At 40.6% G+C, this 23,543-nt stretch overlaps 1 pseudogene; it reads right to left on the bottom strand.

Moving 5' to 3' along the window:
• Positions 1-4,473: 4,473 nt before the first annotated feature.
• On the bottom strand, positions 4,474-9,226 carry LOC121967953 (annotated as a pseudogene).
• Between the last annotated feature and the right edge of the window lie 14,317 nt (positions 9,227-23,543).

Here is a 23,543-nt window from a genome sequence, read left to right as displayed (position 1 = left end):
AACTTCCTTGCGCTTATGGCTCGGGAACAAATTGATGAATCCGAATTCGAGAGCGAGTCGGAAACTGAGTCCGAGAGAAGTCACAAATCCGTATTCATTTCCGAAGGGCCTACCCCCACTATAAGATCTTCTCAAATAGATAAACTACATAATTTAATTAATTATCTCATGTTCAAGTTAGCTAAATCCAATATCTGGGTCAAATCACTTCAAAAGGATGTAACAACCCTTAAAGAAGTGACTAACCCAAGCTCCTTGACTAATCCCCTTCAGACTGGAACCTCAACTCAAGTCCAAAAGCTTGAGGAAGAGAATTTCAGCCTGAAAAATCAAGTCAAGGAACTAAAGATCATGTTGGAACGGTTCACCTTGGGCTCTAAGAATCTTGATCTGATTCTTGGAAAACAAAGAGTCGTGTACAACAGATCCAGACTTGGATTTAAGGCTAAATGAAAGTACAAATCGTACCTATCACTTGTAAATAGAGAAAATAGAAAAATAGTCCAAGCATGGGTCCCCAAGTCTAACTTGATCAATCAAGTTAGACTTGGTCAATATTGGATCTCCAAGGATCAAATCCACTACCTTGATAAACCCTATCAAGGCTATGATCCAGGGGAGCCAATAGAAAGACTATTTTTATCGATAGATAAATTTGTTTGATGCTTTCTTTACTGCTTTTATTATATATGTTTAGACTAGGCTAGATAAGGACCTAGATTTGATTTACACTTGATTAGTTAGACCTAGGAGTTACTGTAAGCAAATTAAATATTCAATTTCTTTGAAAGACTTTGTATAGAAGTGGTGGATGATCTCATACCCAAGAAGGCCTAGTGTCTCGCCACAGCCTGGAAGCCGATCATCGAAATAAATATTTAATTAACTAACTAATACCTGAGTCTAACTCAAATGTAAACCAATCCTTAGATTGTAATCTAAATTTAAGATAAAAATTAGGCATCTCACAATAACCCATAGGATTCCCTGATTGATAATTTAGAAAAGGGTGAGATGGACTTAGGATAAATTTAGTTTAATTTAACTTAACAAATTTAATTCAACTTAATTAATTTTACATAACAAATTTAATTCAACTTAAAATTAAACTTAACTAAATTAAACTTAAAATTAACTAAAATTAAAATTAAACTTAATCAAATTAACACAAATTTAAACTTAACTAAACTAACTTAAACCTAATTAAAACTAACATAAACTTAATTCGAATAAAAAACCTAAAACTAAATTTAAACATTTTTTAAATTTTAAAATAAAAAAAGGGTGACACCGTAGGGCGCCTCCCGAAGGCACCTCCAACAATGAAAGGAGGCGCCCTCGGGAGCGGCGGGAAAATTCCCGCCAAACAATGGAGGGCGCCTCCCACCAATAGGAGGCGCCTCCTATACCACATTGAGGGTTCCCTCCATCGAGATAGAAGGCACCCTTAACAGGTTTTTTCCAGCAAACAGAGAACCCTCTATTCGCGTTTCTTCTCACGATTCAAGCTACACCGAGGCGCCTACCAGCCCAGATTTCTCCTCTTCCACTACAACAAAAATCCTCATAGACATTGGTTTTCCACCGATGTCTATTACATTTTCGACCGATGTCTATGAAGGCGATGTAAAAGGTCTGCCATTTTAGACATCGGGTTAAAACCGATGTAGTATCACTTAACGACATCGGGTGTAAAACCGATGTAATATTATATGTTAATAACACCAGTTTTGACAGCGGTATACGACCGATGTAATATTAGTTAAGGACACCGGTTTTACAGCGGTGAAAAACCGATGTAATATCAATATTATTTAACAACATAAATTCGATTTCCGAAATAGTGAAACACCAATATTATCTCCAAGCAAATCATAAAATTAAGTTAATATTATTAATTCACTAAGAAAATCACAAATAAAAATGCACCGATGTATTTAAACACACCAAGTCAATATCCATATAACCAACACATAAATATTCTTCTTACAACATAAAAAGATAATAGATATTGTGCACATCAAGTCAATATCTACAAATTACACATAACTATTCTTCTTACAACATCAAAAGGTAATAGATAGTACACAAAAATTATTCTGCAGCATATAACCCGTTCAATATAGAGAGTATATAGCCCATTCCTCGACTTGAACAGCTCTGAAGCCATGTGTGTTTGTATAACTGATCTTATGCACTCTTCAAGAAGTCCTGCAAATCATAATGATAAGTCAGGAAATTTTCCTTCAACAACACAAGATGACAAGAATGCAAGAAAAAAAAACACAACGATTTCTGTGTTTCGCTTTTGTGTAATGTAGGAAACCAAGTATATTTACGATATTGGAGTAAAAACATTGTAAAGCTTCAATAAGACATTGCACAAGATATGGAAAAAGGAAGCTATCATCCCCGAAAACTATAAAAAAAATAATATAAAGATTAAGAAACTTAGGTGCAATCCATATCAAACCTTTAAACGACTGCACACAACCATGACATCAGAAATCCAAAAGGTTGCAAAATATGATTGATTTGATAATCTAACAAAAAAGGAATATCAAACTACATTTAGTCAGCCAGTGTCGTATAAAACCACCTACTTGTGTCAAAAACTTCAATACTTATCCAGCTTCTCACATAATCTGATATCAAAAACTCCATGAGTTCAATCCTGCATTTGGACAGGCATGTTAGAAATGTTTTCATTTAAATCAGGAAGGAGAAGTGCATTATTTTTGCTAAGCAGGAACTAAAAATTTCCAAAAAGTTAAAAAAAAGGTATTCAAGTATTGCATGTAAGCAATCAAAAGCCTGACTCCTGTAAGGCATTCAAGCAAATGCACTAGGAACTCAGAAAAAGTACTAGTTCACCTTGACCAAACATAAAAAATCTAAAGAAACTTTAGAGAGAATACAATATTTGCATCTTCCTTTTCAAATCTTTGGTTAATTGCAAGAAAACCTTATTTCAACACAAACAAACAAACAAGAAATTGATTAAGCAACATATGTTGGCATCAGTCACATCATACAGTAATGCTCAAATACTCAGCATTAAATCCATAAAACCACCACATTTTAAAGCAATAAACTTATGTTTACAGAGTGCTATTACAACTTGCTAAGTTGTTAGTAGCGGGGCCAGCAACAACATACATTTTCTATATTGTCCATCATTATTCCTTTAACCTCAGTTATATGAGCTTTCAGCTTTGAAAGTTTGCTCATTTCCTCTGGATGATTTATGCAATACTCCATATGCTCCTTCAGCCTTGGACTGTAAAAAGCAGTCACATGTTAAAGTATGACCAAACAACTACAACTAAACTAACAAACTGTAAAATCTCACTATTTCTAGTTGCAAATGTTTTTAACTGAAAATTCCAATTAAGTTTATGTGAATGCAAACAAACTTAATGTCGTTAGAATTGAGACCTTACCTAAGAGTTGTGAGGCAACATGGTTAGATCATAGTATCAGAGAGCCTAAACCAATTCAGGTCTTCAGAATGAGGTTCATCTAAAAGCTAAGTTGGGTCACAGATCTTCAGATACTAGTGCCCTGATCTCAATTGGGTTTAGTGCTCATACATTTAGAGAAAGCTCCACCCTTACTGAATCTGACACTGTTTCACCTTAATAATAATCTTGGTAGAGACCATCTCCTAAAAGATCCATCCATCCTTCAAGGTTAAAGTAGATTACATATGCTAATAGAGACTAACCTAGTTAAGCCTTATTGATCATTTCCTAACTGCCTGCATAAATTGACAAATCTAACCCATCTTGTGTCTTTAACTTAATAAAAAAAATTAATCAAGTGAGAAACCTTACTTAACCCTCAAACCCAAGCAAACAAAGCAAAATCATTCACCCAAGTCCACCAGTTAACCAAAAGGCCATTCAGGATAAGGAAGAAGCAGTTTGTGCATCTTAAAGACAATAGAATTTTGACACTAACCCTGGAAGAAATCTTGATACTAGATTCAACTACATGTCTGAAAGAACTTTAGTAAATAAGAAAGCAAGAGGATCAAATTATAAAGAACTGCGAGACATACAAGTAAGATCAATCTATAACCATCACAATCATGATAAACAACTCAACCCAAATTATACATTAATCATTATAATTTCATTCTATGACACGACAAGATCTAAGTTTGATACTTAATTCTATTTCTAGTTACAATTAAGTTTGATGGCAGGACATAACTACTTTTCAAATGATTCTGTATACTTTATCAAGGAAATTGATATATATCTATGTGTGTGTGTGTCACAAAATGCGTGTAACATTTGGCTACATAATGTGAATTTGGCCCAAGTGCTTAAACTAAAAAAGTTAGCAAATTCTAATCAGATGACTTGTACATCTTATAAGCAAGATTGCATCATTGGGAAATCCTAAAAATTCCAAATCATAGACTAAATCTCCATGAACTCTAATAGAAACACCAAATCTGGATATTTAATGACAACATACCACAGCAATGATAATAACAAGATCATTCCAATGAGATTTTGGGGCAAGGGGAACTGCAATGCTATCACTTCCGCTAGCATCCTGAAAAATAGCACTATCAAGTCATCAACTGATAAAATTTGAACATACCATCAACTGAAACATCCTGACTTATCATTTTTAACTTACATCACCCATCGCCCATTTAACAAAACCACCATACAGACTACGACACGCGCTACCTGATCCCTGCCTACACAACAATGCCACACAAATTTGCACCATGTATTACATGTCTACTGTAATTGGCATTTCACCATATTACTAAGCCCTGGATTCTTTTACACAAGATAGCAGTAGAATAAATCTACAGTGGAGGCCAATGAACAAACATTTACACTATGAGCACCACAGGTAAATGAGATCATTGACAACTATAAATTCATAGTAGGAACACAAACCTCGCTATAGATGAAAGCTTTCTGTGATCCTGGTCTACGCTCATTAGCTTTGCCAGGGTGAAAACTATCAGAAATACATTTCATTAGAGCCATTTTCGAAGCAATAATCATACACTGCAGGGAAGACAAGTTCTAACCAAGGCAAGCAAAGCCAGCAGCTGAAGAAGCCAACCTTGCAGCAGTGGGGAAGTTATTTTAAGAAGCAATGTGGACATGCAGTTTCTGCCAATCTTCCTTCCTGATTAGGACGCCTTTGTCCACATCCTCCACATCTCTCGCGAGCTTCCTGATTTCCCTCAAACAATTCTGGAACCTGTCCCCGGAAACAGAAATCTCCTACAAAATCAGAAAAAAGTTACTAGATTTAATCCCATCAAAATCATCAACTCACTCAGACTAAGAGTTGCAGACCAAGATTTAAGTGGGGGGAGTTTACCTGGCCATTAAGCCACATCCGATCGCGATCGAAGGTGGGGCTAACGGCGACGGTGGTAGTGGCAGAGAGGTGGTCGGGATCGAGGGTGACGCTGATGCTATCGTTCACGGGGAGGATGAGGGCCTCGTCGCGCTTCCCCCAGCAATCAAAATGAAAAAAAAAAAATTAAGCACTCGTCTCGGCGCACCCACCTGTAGGGGTCCTCCTCCTCCGGGTCGGTGGGCTCGACGCCGGTGTTTTCATGGGAAGCCGGAGGGAGACTGCGGAAGATATTGACGTCCACAGTATGGACGAGCTCTTCCTGTACCTGCTCGTTGAGCCGGCCGGAGCCGGATTGCACGAAGTCGACGAGCTCTGACAGTGTCTGCCGCTTCACCTCCTTCTCGCGGGCCGACTTGAGCGTGTTAGAGAAGTCGAAGAGCACAGAGCAGATCCAGAGTTTGCGGAGAAAGAGCGCCTGGCGCTCGAGTACGGGCACATCGACGCCTGAGGATTAGGGTTTTTGACTCGATTTGCGAGACGACACCGGGGGCTGGGGAGGAGTGCAGTTGGCAGGGGGAGCTGGGATCGGCGCCTGAGGAGCGGGAGGCAAAAGAAAGCGCCTGAGGAGCGGGATCGATGCCTGAGGATTAGGGTTTCGATTTATGGTGGGTGAGGAGAAGCCCAAAAGAAAGCGCGCTAAGAAAGTCCGCCATAATTTTGGTTCATAGACATCGGATTTTAAAAACCGCTGTTAAAATCGATGTCTATTAACGGAAAAAAAGGCGCTCATAGACATCGCCTAAAAACCCGATGTCTATGAGTGAAAATCTGCGCTCATAGACATCGGTTTTTGGAAAAACCGGTGTAAAATACTCAAAGACATCGATTTTTGCTTAAAACCGTTGTTGTTCCACTGATGTCTATGAGGGATTTTCTTGTAGTGTTCATCCCCATTTAGACCTCAAAATGCCTCCTAGGTATACCCTACTTCATTATATTGCTTTTGTATTTAATCTTTGTGCCTTTTTATATATATGTGCGTGTATGTTTAAAATTAGGAAATGACAACATATAGCCCCTACTACTAGTAATGACCCATCCATCAATGCTAGATTTTCTGTTAAATGGCATAGGCTAGAGTTCATTAAGCATACTTTTTCTCCAGTCGAATGTCGATATTTGAGTAGATCCTTTTTTGCTAAATATTGTAATCTTATTATCTAGATGATTGAGCATTACCAGCTAGATAAGTTGGTTTACTACAGTTATGTAGTAAATCATGATTTGTATGATGAATTTTATAACAACCTAGAAAGAATAGACGATCTGACTTACTCCAACAAAGTTGGTGGAAAGAACTTTCAGTTTTCTCCCACCTTATTGCATACTAGCCTAGGACTCAGACCCTCTGCATGTCTTTTTTTTTGTGTTACCTTAGTAGAGACCTACCATTTAGCGAGCCTTATTCCCATATTACATTAGATACTATCTATATGTATTTTTTTGGAGGAGAAGAGACCACCTGTGGTGACTGACTTCAGGTCACTCTCTCTTAGGGTCCAGGACTATATCATGTATCGAGTCTTAACTGCCTGTATTTTTCCGATCACATCTCAGAATGTTCTGACGATGCGTCCTTCTCACTCCTTTTTGTATGCCCTATGTCAGCATCTAGATATAGATATTGCATTGCATATGTTTCATAACATCATTCATGCATCCGGGCTGGTTACTTCCCTTATTGTCCACATGCCTTATTGTCATGTTTTGACATATATCTTTTCGACCCTAGAGATAGACATGACCTAGGGGAGGGTTACTTCCCTTGGCCCATATGATGAGATCGATCAGCGTCAACTAGCATTAGTCCATATAGACACTACCGCTCAGGGGGTCCTAGCTTGGAGAGGTGGGTCGCAGCCAGCTGCTCCAGTAGAGGCCGAGGATGAGTTTCCGTTTTTTGCTCCAGCCGAGGGAGAGGAGTGGCCAGCGTTTATAGCCGAGGAGCTTCTTGGATATCCCTCCACTCTGGCACAACCCTCGACTTACACCCAGCCCTTGACTTCACTGTCCGTCGAGGATCGACTCACTCATCTCGAGGAGTCTTCTGCGCAGATTTGTCAGTCAAACTCGGATGGTTTCCACTCACTCCAAGCAGAGATGACCTCCGGACTCACTTCTCTCGGAGACGACGTGACCACGAGATTAGATGAGATTCTCTAGACTCTGTGCGCGCCCGAGCGACCCCTACCACCACACCCAGCTGACGATGATCAGACTTGATCATACTTCATACATTTTCTATGCATTGTATATATTGGACTTGCTATTTATAGATAGTTTTTTTTGGCTTATTTGTTTAATTAGGAATGTGTTTACTAAACTAGGATTCTTAAGCTGCCAAATTATTTTCAAAATGATTTTAATTTCTAGGAAAAATATTTTCAAAATTCCAACCTTATTAGATTTTCAAAAAGATTGGACTTAGCCTAGGTTTCTACCTCCTAAAAAGCATAGGTTTCAACCAGAGCATCTCATAAGTATACTAGGCTTACCTTGCTTGTGTATGAAAATACTTAGAATGGTGTGAGATGCATAGGGTACATCCTGAACTTCAGAATACTTATGTCTGTGCATCAACATAAGTCTAGGCAATAAATATCAAATTAAAATTGATCAAGTTAAGTTATCCATTTTTAGTCAAAACTAACTGGAACACTTGCTTAACTTGACTAATCAAGTGAAAGCTACTGCCTTAAGGTAAATAGCTAGTAGCTAATGGTTAGACATTTGGTTAACGAAAAATAGGTGTTTAGTTTGAAACCTTAAATTCTCATGCTTGGACTTTAAGATTTTAAAGAACCTATATTTTGCACTCATGTAGAGAGTTTTTTTTATTATTATTTTGTTTTACTTATCAAATTTTTTTAGACTTTCTCAAATTTAACCAGATTTTTTTCCCTTTTTAACTAAGAAGTTAAACTCTCTCTTAAAAATTTTTTATGTTAATTTTATTTAGTTTTAAAGCACAAGTTTGTTTAAAATTTTTTTTTTTGGTTAAAGTGAAAGTTAACTTAGCTAAGCTTTATATAAATTGATACAATTAAGTATTTTTCAAGCTTAACAATGTTTTCAAAATTTCTTTTATCAAACTCTAAGTTTTTTAAAAAATTCCTTTTAAAGTTAAAATATTTTTAAAAGTTAAGCTATTATCAAATTTTTTTTATGCACTTAACTATCCTTTTTAAGTTTTTCTTTTCAAGCTAAGTATTTGATAAAAAGTTTTTTTTGGTTGAGTATTTTTTGCAAGAAAATCTTTTTAAAGCCTAAGTATTTATTAAACTTCCTTTCAGCTAAGTTTTTTTTTTTAACCTTTTTAGAACTCAAATTTAGCTGTTATTTTCGAAGCTGATCCGGTGATAAGAACGGGGGACCCACTCGGGAGGGAGTCAATGACACATAGAGGTCAAAGGATGAAGGGGGTCATCCCAATGCCCGTCCGAGCAGGCACATGGTCCAGCCGACCGGACTAAGCACTTCCCGGCCGGAAGGAAAACAACTCAACCGCAGATTGAGTTTTTGACTCTCAAGGTGAAAGAACATATGTGTCGAGCGAAAGGACCGCTCGGCCGAGTCGCATAACAACGATGCCGCCTCATCCGAGCACAGGACTGGTCCCGATCCGAGCGGATCAAGGAGCTCACAAAACTCGGATGAAGAGATCCGAGCGGACGTTCAGACCGGACCAATAGCAGGCAGGACAGTACAGGGTAACACCCGCCACTGACACTCAGCAGGGTCAGCTACTAGGCCCTGTCCAGAAGCGTACGACAGAATGTTCCACTGTCCCATCAAAGACGTGCTTGGACTGCTGCAGCATGGCGTCAGGTATACCTTTCTGACAGACCCATCCCGAGGTATGGGGAGGGACACGTGTACGCCTCGATTAGCGTGCACTAGCTTTGCTGAGGTCCTATATAAGGACCCCTAGAGACTTCGACGGAGGTACAGACACACACGCGATCTCGCCCCTGGAGCCACTATTCTACTATTTCCGATTGCCTGACTTGAGCGTCGGAGGGCCGTCGCCGGGAAACCCCTCCCAGCCCGGCTTCTTTGCAGGTCCCCCGCTCGGATAGCAGATCCACGTCGACCGATCGAAGACGGAGGAGAGCGCCATGTCCCCAGCGTCCATCGACTCACCGCTCGGACAGGATCAATTTGGCGCCATCTGTGGGAACGCACCTGATTCCGAGCAGACGAGATGGAAGAAGCTGGACACCAACACATGGTAACACTCTCCTCCGAGGAGCTCGACGCACTCATCCAAGCGCGAGCAGCCAAGATTGTGGAGCAACAGCAGAAGGAGCAAGCCGAGCGGACGACACGACCGGCGGCATCAGCATCAGGGGGTCGGGCGGACCTAACGGGCCGACCGGAGCATACCTCAATCTGGGGATAGAGTAGAGGTCCGGTCTGTTGGACCCCGTGGTAGTTTTGATGTGATCAACGAAGTTAGTTAGGTCCTGCTGTGTTTGATCCCTGTGTCTGAGTGTGCAAGAGCTTAGGAGCATAGGAAGTCGAGCGGAAGACGCAGCTAGCGAGAAGGACGACACGGGAAGGGAGCCGACGGGCTCGGTGCGTCCGAAGGATGAGAGAGCTGCGGAAGAGTACTCCGGTGGGCGTGAAGAGCGTGCGCGGCGTTCGAGGGACGTTAAGCCGGGACGGAAGGCTGCTCGAGGGGAAGGCCGGGAATTGGGTTCGGGTGAGCCTTATTTCGGTTGGCCGCAATCACCCAAAAGAACGGAGCTTCGAAAGCTAAAGCGAAGAAGAAAATGAGTCAAAAGAGGCTGAAATTACTGTAGCAAAAATTACTATAGCTTGAAGGCGCCTTAAACATGTTGAAGGCGCCTTAAACATATTGAAGACGCCTTAAACATATTCAAGGCGCCTTCAACATTGAAGGCGCCTTGAAAGGCTTGTTTAAGGCGCCTTGAACAGTCAAAATTGACCGTTTGCACAGCGGATAAAGTTTTATCCGCTGACCGAGCTGGAGGCGCCTTGAACCTTGTTGGAGGCACCTTGGACCCTCGGGATAGACTTTCCAGGAGCTATAAAAAGGCCCCTGGAGCTAGGAATTGAAGTACAACTCAAGCAATCAATCTGTAAGCAATTCCTAAGCAACTAGTGAGCTTCAAAAGTGTAAAAGGCTTCTCCGCCTTCAGAGAAGGAGAATTTTCTTACTGCGCTCTTTTCTACTGTCCTGGATTAACAACCTCCTTGGTTGTAACCAGGTTAAATCCTTGAGTCTTTTCTGTTCTTATTTCTTTTTCTGTTTCATTAATTTAGTTGCTATTATTATTGCTGATTTAAATTCTGAGTTAAAATCCGAGGAGGGTAGTTTTTATTTTTTTTGTTTTCAGCAATTCACCCCCCTCTTGTCGGTCTCCGCTGCGCCTACACGATCGGCGCACCAGAGGATGCACCACCCACCACAGTTCCATTCCACAGGGCCTTGTTCCGAACACCAATGGAAACCGTGCCGGCCAACCAAGACCGAGGATCTTCATCTGACGAAGTGCCCGCTCGGGACAACAGGAAAGGTAAAGCTCCCCGAACGGATGCATCTCCCGAGCGGATCAACCGACAGTTCTCGGAAGCCATCCTGCGCGACCCACTGCCAAGGCATTATGTGCCTCCCATGATTGTGGAATACAATGGGACCACCGACCCGGACGACCACCTAGATAAATTCGACAACACTGCCACTCTGCATCAGTATACGGACGGTGTGAAGTGTCGAGTGTTCCTCACCACCCTCTCAGGGTCGGCACAACGATGGTTCTGAAGGCTGCCGGACAGATCTATCACAAGCTTCAAGGAGTTCCGAGTGACCTTCCTCCACCACTTTGCGAGCAGCAGACGCTATCAGAAGACCAGCATCAGCCTCTTCTCCATCAAGCAGGGTTCGAGGGAGTCATTCCGAGTGTACATCCAGCGCTTCAACCAGGAGGCCATGGACATCCCCACGGTCACCTCGGAGACGATGATGAATGCCTTCACGCAAGGGCTGCTGGAGGGTGATTTCTTCCGCTCGCTCATCCGGAAGTCGCCCCGGGACTACGACCACATGCTGCTCAAGGACAATGAATATATCAATGTAGAGGAGGCCCAGGCAGCCAGAAGGAAAGAAGCGCCAGCCGAGCAGCCGGCCAGGGTCGAGCGGAAGGCACATACAAGTCAACAACTGGCTAAAGGGCCACGGGTGGAAGTAGCCTGTCCTCATCAGCATACAAGGCTGCACGCCGTCCAGTAGGTAGCGGCCGATCCGCCCAAGAAAAAGGGGGAGGTATGGACTCCCATGTTTTGTTCGTTTCACCGAACGACTACACATAACACTCGGGATTGCCGAAGCCTTCCGTTGATTGCCCTCCCCGCGCCCCGGAGTTATCGTCGCCGATCCCCATCACCCGATAGGTGACAACGACACCAAGAAGCCGACCGGCAGACGTCTAGAAGATCTCCCGAGCGACATCATCATCGACGGCAGGACAATCCTCGGACGTCGCGTGAGCAACCCCGATCATCCGCTCGGGAGGAGGAGAATAGAGGCAATGCCTCAAGAGGCGAAATCAACATGATCGTCGGGGGGTCGACTGGAGGTGACTCCAACCGGGCATGCCAAGTTGGAGTCTGCAGATACATGCGGTCGGCTGCAGCCAAAAGAGGGCGAGCGGACCCGAGATCAGCTTCGGCTCGAGAGATCTCGAAGGAGTCGAAGTCCCGCATGAAGACACCCTCATTATCCGAGCGGTAATAGCTAATTATACTATTCACCGCGTCTTCATTGATACAGGCAGCTCGGTCAACATTATCTTCAAAAAGGTCTTTGACGAACTACAAATCGACCAAGGCGAGCTGCTGTCGATGACAACACCCCTCTACGGCTTCACCGGCAACGAAGTTCTCTCGGTCAGACAGATCCAACTGGTTATCTCATTGGGAGAAGAGCCGCTCAGAAGGACGAGGACCGCCAACTTTATCGTGGTCGACTCTCCCTCCGCCTACAACGTTATTTTAGGCCGACCGGCCCTTAACGAGTTCCGAGCGACCGTCTCCACCTTCTACCAGAAAATTAAGTTCCCGGTGGAAGACGGGGTAGGAGAAGTGCGAGGAGACCAGTTGGCAGCCTGGAAATGCTACGTGGAAATGGTCCGAGCAGAGGCCAAGTCCACTCGGAAGGTGCCACGGATCGAGGTAAACGCTATAATAGAAACACCTCCTCCTCTGGTTTATGAAGAAAAAGAGGAGATACAGATACACCCTACCCGACCGGATGCCACCACATTCATAGCGGCCGATCTGGAGGCGAGCCAGAAAGAGGAGGTGATCAGATGCCTCCAGAAAAACTGTGATGTTTTCGCCTGGTCGACGCACGAGCTGCCTGGAGTCTCGCCGAGCGTAGCCCAGCACGCGCTGCACGTTCGACCGGACGCCCGACCAGTAAAGCAAAGGAAGAGAGACTTCAGTGTCGAACAGAATATCATCATCTGAGCGGAAGTTGAGAAGCTCTTGGAGGCCGGCCACATACGGGAAGTATAGTTCCTGAGCTGGCTTGCAAACGTGGTGTTGTTCTCCAAGCCGGACAACAAGTGGAGGGTCTGCATCGACTTCCGAGATTTAAATAAGGCATGCCTAAAGGACTTCTACCCTTTGCCTCGGATTGATCAACTGGTTGATTCCACAGCCGGGTGCGAGCTGATATGCCTGCTGGATGCTTATCAAGGCTACCACCAAGTGCCGCTCGCCCGAGAAGACCAGGAGAAAGTTAGCTTTGTTACATTAGACGACACATACTACTACAATGTGATGTCGTTCGGCTTGAAGAATACGGGAGCTACTTACCAGTGGCTGATGAACAAGGTATTCCAGGAGCAGATTGGGCGCAACTTGGAAGTGTATGTCGACGACATACTCATAAAATCCTTCCGAGCGGCGGATTTATATACGGACATGGAGGAGACCTTTCAGACGCTGAGAAAATATGGAGTCAAGATAAATCCTCAGAAGTGTCTGTTCGGAGCAAAAGGTGAGCGCTTCTTGGGCTATATTGTGACCGAGCGGGGCATAGAGGCGAACCCCAGCAAGGTGAAAGCATTACAAGATATGCCGCCTCCCAGGAATCTGAGGGAGGTGCAACGCCTTACCGGTCGGATAACGACATTATCACGGTTCATCTCTCGAACAGCCGATCGGAGCCTCCCTTTCTTCAAAATTCTGTGCAAGGCTACCAAGTTCCAATGGGACGAGGAGTGCGACTGGGCGTTCGAGGAGCTGAAGACATACTTAAATTCCTTGCCCGTGCTTGCCAAACCTACTGTGGGTGAGCCTCTGCATATTTACTTGTCTTCAACCGAGCATGCTGTGGGCTCGGCTCTAGTAAGGTCGAGCGGCGAAGAACCAGTGTACTTTCTAAGTCATATTCTAAAGGATGCTGAATCTCCTTATACTGGGCTCGAGAAACTAGCTTTTGCTTTGATCCTCGCCGCTCAGAAGCTCCGTCCTTACTTCCTGGCGCACACAGTCATCGTCAAGACTAATAGCCCATTGGGACGAGTGCTCCTGAATCCAGAGGCATCCGGGTGGCTCATCAAGTGGACCACGGAGTTAAGTGAGTTCAATATCCAATATCAACCCCGGGCGGCGATCAAGGCGCAATCCTTAGCGGATTTTGTGACCGAGGTGCAGAATCCCGAGCCTGAAGCTATGTGGAAAGTATTTGTGGATGGGTTGTCCACTCGGCTCGGGAGCGGAATTGGTATCCTATTACTTTCTCCTCAAGAAGAGCGGATGCACTTGTCCGTCCGGCTGGATTACAGAGCCACAAATAATGAAGCAGAATACGAGGCCCTCATAGCCAGGTTGCAAGCCACTCGACACGTGGGAGCGGGTCGGGTCACTCTTTACTCGGATTCTCAACTGGTCGCCCAGCAGCTCACGGGCACCTTTGAGATTAACAATGCACGGCTCAAACTTTATGCGGAAGCCTTCGAAAAACTCAAGCCCAACTTCAGAGAAGTCATTATTCAGAAGATACCCCGAGCGGACAATCAAGCGGCGGACGAGTTGGCCAAGCTTGCAAGTTCAATATAGACAGTCGTCATCCCGCAACCAATCGAGCAAGTATCCTTGGTGGCGCACATCGATCGGATGGAAGGCATCACCTTCCCGAGCGATTGGAGGACAACAATAATAGAGTTCTTACGCTCGGGAGCTGCACCGTCCGATCGGGAGGAAGCCCAGCTATTGAGGAGGAGAGCCGGTCGGTTCACGCTTATTGGGGACCAGCTTTACAAAAAAGCTTTCTCCCGCCCCTTGCTAAAGTGCGTTAGTTCGGAAGACGCAGAATACATCCTCCAGGAAGTACACCAAGGATCATGCGGAGGTCATCCGGGCAGACGATCCCTGGCTACAAAGATCTTGCTGGCCGGATACTTCTGGCCAAATCTACAATAATACGCCGCTCGGACCGTCGCAACATGTCTATCCTGCCAGAAGTACCAAAACTCCTCTCACAGGCCGACGGAGGAAATGAAGGCGTCTACGGTATCCTGTCCGTTCGACCAGTGGGGCATGGATATCGTAGGTCCCTTCCCCATGGCTGTAACACCCATAGAGTTCCTAGCAAGTTCATATATTTTTCCATGGTTCAAAATAGGCCTTATGTGGAAATTTGCAAAAATAATAAAATAGAACCAAAAAGAGATGACCAAGGTTTGAACCTTGGACTTCTTACTAGATATATGTATGTGATAACCAATGAATCAAGAGAATATATTGTTAGGAAGAGAAAGGACAATATAGTTAAGAGTAAGAGAAAGTTTCTTTCATTTAGGAAGAGAAGTTGGAATTGCCTTCTCCCTCTCAAAGGAAAAGATGATTTTTACTCTCTCTTTTCATTAAGGGATGAGTAAAAGAAAAGAGAAGGAAAAAATTCATTTTCCCTTCTTCTTTTCATTTGGAATAAAAGGAGAAAATGAATGAAAACATTCATTTTGCTCTCTTCGTCCTCCCTACTCCTCTCCCCCGTGACCAAAGAACTCCTCTCTCCCTCACCATTTCCGAAACCCAATCAAGAGAAGCTCCTCTCTAGGAAGGCTCCACAAGCAAGGTTTCTTCCCTAAGTAAATCAAGCAAGGATGTGAGTATCCCCTCACTGTAGTACAAGTAGCTATCGATTTTTATTGTATGTGAATGTTATTGAAATCTTAGAGATCTCCTTGCAAGTTTCGGCCAAGATAGGTTAGTGGTCACTTAGGATAAATAATTTTACAAGTTATGCTCTATGTTGTAAAAAAAAAAAAAGAAATTTAGAACCTCACCTTGAAATTTCGGCCAAGACAAAAGGAGAAGGTTTAGAGCAAAGTTTCTTTTGGTAACATGCTTGTCTATGTTTCTTCATGATGTAGTATCTTTTATATGTTGTTAGCTAAGTTGGATATGCATATGATATTCAAGAACTCTAACCTAAAGTCTTGGCCAAGATGAGTTATAAGGTTTAGGGCAATACTTTAAAAAGGAAACATATTGTTTATGCTCCTAAAACTTGTTAGACTTTCTTATATGTTGATAGCTTAAGTTTTTCATGCTCCATGTGGTATAAAATTTGGATAAGTTTATCTTCAAGTCTCGGCCAAGGATAGGAATGAAATTTAGAGTAAGGTTTTGAAACATAAATGATGATATGATTGTTAGAGTGTATACTAAAAGCCTAGCTTTTGGTATAAATATTTATCTAGAAATAAGAATCACATTGGTCAAAAGTCTACATTTATGATAAATGTAGTTGCTCAATTAATTTATATTGTAGATAACATGGTGTGTGGTGTCACACACAGAAAATCATGTTATTGGTTCCTTATAAATTATAAACAGTAGCTCACGACCAAGATGGAAAGGAACAAACCATTGGAAGGTCGTAGTGTAATTAGGTATTAGTATATCTTAACTATATAATTACACTAGTACACTTAGAGTGTATTGAGTAGGACCATTTGAGGTCGTTCTTTTTATACTGACTTTATAAAGGAACAAAGACCTCAGTTATTATGGAAGTGTGTGCTCTTAATCCTAATATAATAACAAGCACATATATTTGATATTTATTTCTTTAATTTATCAATGGGTGAGATTTAGTTCGATGAATCAATAAGCCCGATAAATTGGGAAATGATATCACTTATAGTGTGTGTTGTTGATTATAGAAGGAAACTGTGTCCTAGTAATCTAGGTTGAGAATGTCCCCAAGAGGAGCTCATAAGGATTGTCATGTTAAACCCTGCAGGTGGACTTAGTCCGACATGACGATAAGGTTGAGTGGTACTACTTTTGGAGCTAGATATTAATTAAGTGAGTTGTCAGTAACTTACTTAATTAGTGGACATTTGTTATCTTAAACACAGGGAGACTAACACACTCATAATAAGAAGGAGCCCAAAATGTAATTTGGGATTGGTGCTGTAGTTCAATAATAGTTCTCTAGTGGAATGAATTATTATTAATGAAATTAAGTTGTGTGTTCGGGGCGAACACGGGATGCTTAATTTCATCGGGAGACCAAAACCAATTCCTCCTCTCGGTCCCTATCGTAGCCTCTTATATATAGAAATTTATACCCGCAACATACCCACCTTCTTACCCATCCAATGGGGCCGGCCAAGCTAGCTTGGAACCCAAGCTAGGGCCGGCCAAGACCAAGTGGATGAGCCAAGTTGGTGGCCGGCCAAAGATTGGGTCCCAAGCTTAGGTGGCCGGCCACTAGAATATTAAAAAGGATTTTTATTAAAATTATTGCTTATGTAGATATCATGTTTTTAAAAGAGAGTTTAAAAATTAAAAATTTCCTTTTATAGCTTTCTACGAAAGATTAAGAGAAGAGATTAATCTCTTTCCTTATTTGTAGATTAAAAAGGATGGTTTTAATTTTTGGTAAAAACTTTCCTTATTTGTAAATCATCTACATGTTTAAAAGAGAGTTTAAAATTTGAAATCTTTCCTTATTTGTTGATTAAAGGAGGATTTTAAATTTTAAGAAAACTTTCCTTTTAAACATGTTCATGATTTAAAAGAAAGTTTAAAATTAAATATTCTCTTTTATAAGTTTCTACAAGAGATTAAGAAAAGATTTGATATCTTTCCTTATTTGTAGATTAAAAGAGATTTTAATTTTTAGAGATAACTTTCTTTTATCCACATGTTTAAAAGAAAGATTTTAATTTATTAAATTTCCTTTTATAAACCAATCATGAAGGGATAAAATTATTGAGAAATTTTATAAAATTTCGGAAGCAAATAAGGAAGTTTTAATTGGTGTTTAAAATTTTATTTGCTTGGAGTTTTTTTCTTGTGGCGGCCATTATAAAATTGAGAAAGGAAATTATTTTAATTAAATAAATTTTCCTTTTCAATGGCAAAAGAATTAAGGAAGTTTTTATTAAAATTTCCTTATTTGCCAAGATCAAGGATTATAAAAGAGGGGGTAGAGGAGGCTTCATTGCTAATGAATCTATTCTATTTTTCTCTCCCTCTTTTCTTCTTCTTGTGGCCGGCCCTAGCCTTTCTCCTTTCTTCTCTTTTGGTGGCCGAACCATACATCTCTTGGAGCTCTTGTTGGTGGCCGGACCTAGGAAGGAGAAGAAGAAGAGGAGGAAGCCTCATCTTGAAGATCCCTTGGAGTATTGGTGGTGATCAAGTTCTTCTTCCTTGGAGGTGGTTCTTCTTGTGGCCGAACCTTGCTTGGAGAAGAAGAAGGTGCGTGGTGGTTCTCGTCTCGGAAGATCGTCGCCCACACGACGTCCGGGATAAGAAGAGGAATACGGTAGAAGATCAAGAGGTTTTTTTTTCTAAAAGGTATAACTAGTAATTTTTCTTTCCGCATCATACTAGTTATTTTTGGAAATAATACTAAATACAAGAGGCTTACGTTCTAGTGTTTCGAATATGGTTTTTCGAAATTGTGTTCTTTTGTTTCTTTCTTTTCCTTGTGATTTGATTGTTCTCTTTGGTTAACCTAAAGTTATTTTAGGAAATTAAATATTAGCTTTCCATAAAAGGTTTTGTCTAGTCGGTGGTGGTTGCTCCCATATCCAAGAAGGCCATGTGCCTCGCCACGTCAGTACTGGGAACCAATTATGGAAATTAATATTTAATGGAATTAATAACTTAAGGTGACTTGGGTCGAACGTGTTAAGTTCCGCAGGAGATCCAAGTCAAAACCTAAAAGAACAAATAGATTAAGTTTTGGATCAAACGTGTTAAGTTCCGCAGGCGATCCAAAATTTAATTTAAAAGAACACATGGTAGCTAGGAAAAGGTTCAGACCTTTGTACAAAATTTTTGTACAGTAGAACCTCTAGGTTTTCCGAGTAGCAACCAACAATTGGTATCAGAGCTAGGGTTTTGCCTCTGTGTATTTGGTATTAGTTTAATTATGCACATGTCATACATAATTTAGGCAGGTTAATAGTAGGATGTGCTAACTTTGTGGATCGAGGATCCAACTATTATGGCTTATAGTTATTATGTGTGATTGGACCCTTGGACATGTCAAGGGCATTTATATGTGTGTGCATGATTGTATTAAAATACAGGAGGCTGTATTTAGTTTTATTAGGATTTTATTTTGATCTAGATACATGTACATTCCTTTTATGGAATATAGGATCAAAATGTAAAATTCTATTTATGTCGCGGATCGAATCTTGCAAAGCGTGGAACCTTCTAAGGACCAGAGGCGCAGCGGAACTAGGAGCAAGATGGATGCGACAGCTAGACCCGGTGGCGGTGGCCAAATATGGCAGCAGCTTGGGATGACAACACACGGAAGACAACTAGAGATAAAAGCCATAATAGTTGAAAATTAGATTTTCTATTTATTGCTTTTATATTGTGCTGTGTGTGCATGTTAGTTTACAAGTTTAGTAGGCTAGCATAGTTAAAATTCCTCATTAATAAATAACTAAGTGGGAGAGGGATTTTTAAGTAAATCCCATGGTCTCCATTACTGGTTTGTAAGTGATGCAAACAAGCTTGCGCGTTGGCTCTGAGTGCCTTCCTCCATAACGGATGAGCTAGTTTGCAGATCACTAGAACAGACTTCCATTTTTGGATGACTATAGGAAGTTAATTAAGAGCGTGTGATCTTCCCCAACGGAAGGGGCATAATCTTATTAATGGACTTAGTGTCAAGTAATGGTATACACTTAGACACATCTAATAGTATCCTCCCCATCGGAGTCACTGCTATTATTTGTGTGACCAAATGAAACCAACTATTAATTTGTCATAAAACTAGGTTGACAAGATAATAAAATTAAAGGGTTAAAACCCTTCTTACAAATGATTAATTTTGTATACGTCCACACTAACGTGGCATACAAAATTAACGGTGTTTGAGATAATTTTATTTGTCATAAAGTAACGTTGACAAGAAAGTTAATGGGTAAAAACCCTCCTCTTACAAATGTTGATTTTGTATACGTCCACACTAACGTGGCATGCAAAATTCACGGTGTTTTGAGGTGTTGGTAAATTTAAATAATATTGTTAGAGGAATCAATATTATTTTAAATTTAGAGTCTTGACCAAATATTTGATTAAAGATAGACCAACTATTAATTTTATTCGTCATAAAGAAAGGATGACGAGATAATAAAATTAAATGATAAAATTTCTTTTTTGAATTTGTATACGTCCACACTAACGTGGCATACAAAATTCATGGGAATTTTTTAGGAGTTGGTCTTAACCAAATATTTTTGTGATTCTTAGGATAATGGTCAATCCCTAGCTGATATACTTAGTGGTCCCAATTATAATTGATTGGAAATAGGATTTGGACATTAAGGTAGACTGTCCTCTTAGAACTAAGAACAATATATGTGTATTTTACTCATTAGTTGAAACATGTTTAGTGGAGTTATCTACCGGTACCTGGTGTGGTCCGCGATTCATTGCAGGGTTCCAGGAAACCCGACAACTAAATGAAAATAAAAAACACCGTCCACATGGGCACTACTGCAAAAGTAGCAGCTATTGCAGTGGGAGAGGTTTATTCTCTAATAGGAATAAAATTTGGATTATTAGCAATTGTCTTTATGTACTAAGTTTAGGAAGAACCTGATTTCAGTTTCTAAACTATTATAGAATAGATATTGTGTCTATTTTGATAACAAAGCTGTTATCAAGAAAAATAGACAAGTTATCGATTCTGGTATGATGGTTGACAATTTATAATCCAATAACTCCCACGATGTAATAAATGGAAATTATAACACATCTTCTAACTTTAAGAGGAAGCAACCTTCGGAGATGAACCAATTATATCTTTGGCATCTAAAGCTAGGTTATATTAACTTAAGTAGGATTCATTGGTAGCTGATGAACTTTTGGGTTCATTAGTAGTGGAAATCTTTCCAACCTACGAGTCTTACTTGGAAGGAAAAATAACCAAGAAGCTTTTAAGTCAAAGGGGTATGGAGCCAAAGATATGATGGAATTGGTTCATTCTGATTTGTGTGATCCTATGACTATCCAGGCAAGAGGTAGTATCGAATATTTCATCTATTTTATAGATAACTATTCAAGATACAAATACATTTATTTAATGTGCCGCAAGACTAAGTACTTTGATTAGTTCAAAGAGTACAAGGCTGATGCGGAGAAATGTTAAAGTAAAAGTATTAAGTCACTATGGTAAGATCGTAGTGGCAAGTACCTCTTAGGATAATTTGGGAGTCACTTATCAGAAGTCGGGACTCAATCCTAACTAACTGCACCTGGTACACCCCAACAGAATGGTGTAGTAGAAAGAAGGTATAAGGCTCTTATGGAATAATTAGATCGATGATGAGTTATTACCAAATTTGTTTTAAGGATATACACTAGAAACAGAAGTGAACATAATACCTTCTAAAGTCAGAACTCTCTACTCCCATAGAATTGCAGAATGGGCATAAGCCTAGTATATTCGGATTTGGGTGGTCTAGCACATAAGAGACACTGATAAGTTGGGCAGGAGTTCACTTGTTTGTGAGTTATCCTAGAGAAACAAAAGTAGGTTTATAGTCTTAAAAATCAGAAGGTCATTATCAATGACCGATTTTTAGAATAGGACTATGTAATAAACCACATGCCCATAAGTAAATTTGTTCTTAAGGAAATAATAAAGGACATGTCTGATCTAGTACCAACTGTACAAGATGAAATATCACAAGAAACTGCAACACGTATCATAAAAGATACACAATTATAGATAGTGCCTCTTCGTAGTGGGAGGGTTGTCAAGCAACCTAAGAGATTCATGTTTTGGGAGAGTCTTTGGACTTGATCCCAAATGAACATGAGCCTGATCCCGGACATATGATGAAGCACTCCAAGATAAAGATTCAGCATCTTGGCAAAGAGTAATGAATAACAGAATTAGAATATATATATTCTAATAAAATCTGGAAGCTTGTAGAACCACCAAATGGTGTAAAAGCCTTTGGGTGTAAAAAGGTCTATAATAGGAAAAGAGGGATAGACAGGAAAGGTAGAAACTTTCAAAAGCAAGGCTTGATGAAAAAGGAAACTTTTTCACTGGTAGCTATGTTTAAGTCTATCCAGATTCTTTTATCTATTTGGCAAGTGGATATCAAGACAGCATTCCTTAATGGAAGTCTTGAAGATAGCATCCACATAAAGCAAACCAGAAGGGTTCATTATAAAGGGCTAAGAGCATCTTGTGTGAAAGTTCAATCAGTCTATGGACTGAGGCAAAGCTTCAAGGTCTTGGAACATCCAGTTTATCAAAGTAATCCAGATCTTTGGATTTATTGAGTAAACGGATAAGTCTTGTGTATACAAATGGTGTGATGGAAACGTGGTGGTGTTTCTTGTACTATACGTAGATAACAATTTTGGTAGTTGGAAACAATATCAAAATGTTGTCAGAAGTAAGGGTATGGTTGTCCGAATAATTCGATATAAAGGACTTGGGAGAATGTATATATTTTTATGATCAAAGTAATAAGGGATCGCAAGAAAAATATATATAGATATATCCCGAGTTTAATATATGAAAAAAATCCTTACTCGTTTTTAGCATGCAAAACTCCTAGAAAGGTTTCTTACCTTTTAAGAATGGAGTGTTTTTATCTAAAGAGATGTCTTCGATGACATCAAAGGAGATTGAGGACATGTAGGTAGTTCTTTATGCTTCGGCAGTTAGACAACCTAATGTATGCTATGCACGAGATCAGAAATCTGTTTTGCCAAGGGCATAGTTAGCAGATATCAAAGTAACCCTAGACAAGGACATTGGACTGCAGTAAAGCATATAAGTACCTTAGAGGCACTAGAGATTATATGCTAGTTTACAAGGCAGTTATTTTGGTCCCTGTGGGTTGCATGGATTTTAACTTCCAATCGGATAGGGACAATATTAAGTCAACCTCGGGGTTTTGTGTTTACTTTAGGAGGTAAAGTCATAACTATGGAAGAGTGATAAGCATAGGTGTTTATCTGGACTCCACCATAGAAGCTTAGTATATGGCAAGCCTCTAAGGTAGCCATAAAAGCTGAATGACTCAATAACCTCAAGATAGATTTAGATATGATTTCTGGTTTGTCCAAAGATTATTACAATTTATTGTAATAATGTTGGTGCAATAACAAACTCGAAGAAACCATAAGTCTATAAGGCAAGTAAACACAATAGAGCGCAAGTACCACCCAATACGAGAAATCGTATAACGAGGAGAAGTTGTTGCCGCCTAGATTGCATCAGATGATAACCTAAGGTCCTTAAGGCAAGAGCTTTTTGAAAGGCATGGGAATCAGATGTATGGCAGCAGATATGACAGCTTAGTCTTTTAGTATAAGTGGGAGATTGTTAGAGTGTATACTAAAAGCCTAGCTTTTGGTATAAATATTTATCTAGAAATAAGAATCACATTGGTCAAAAGTCTACATTTATGATAAATGTAGTTGCTCAATTAATTTATATTGTAGATAACATGGTGTGTGGTGTCACACACAGAAAATCATGTTATTGGTTCCTTATAAATTATAAACAGTAGCTCACGACCAAGATGGAAAGGAACAAACCATTGGAAGGTCGTAGTGTAATTAGGTATTAGTATATCTTAACTATATAA

Source organism: Zingiber officinale, chromosome 3B, assembly GCF_018446385.1.
Source record: "Zingiber officinale cultivar Zhangliang chromosome 3B, Zo_v1.1, whole genome shotgun sequence".
Taxonomy (NCBI): domain Eukaryota; kingdom Viridiplantae; phylum Streptophyta; class Magnoliopsida; order Zingiberales; family Zingiberaceae; genus Zingiber; species Zingiber officinale.
This window is presented reverse-complemented; position numbering and strand designations above follow the sequence as displayed.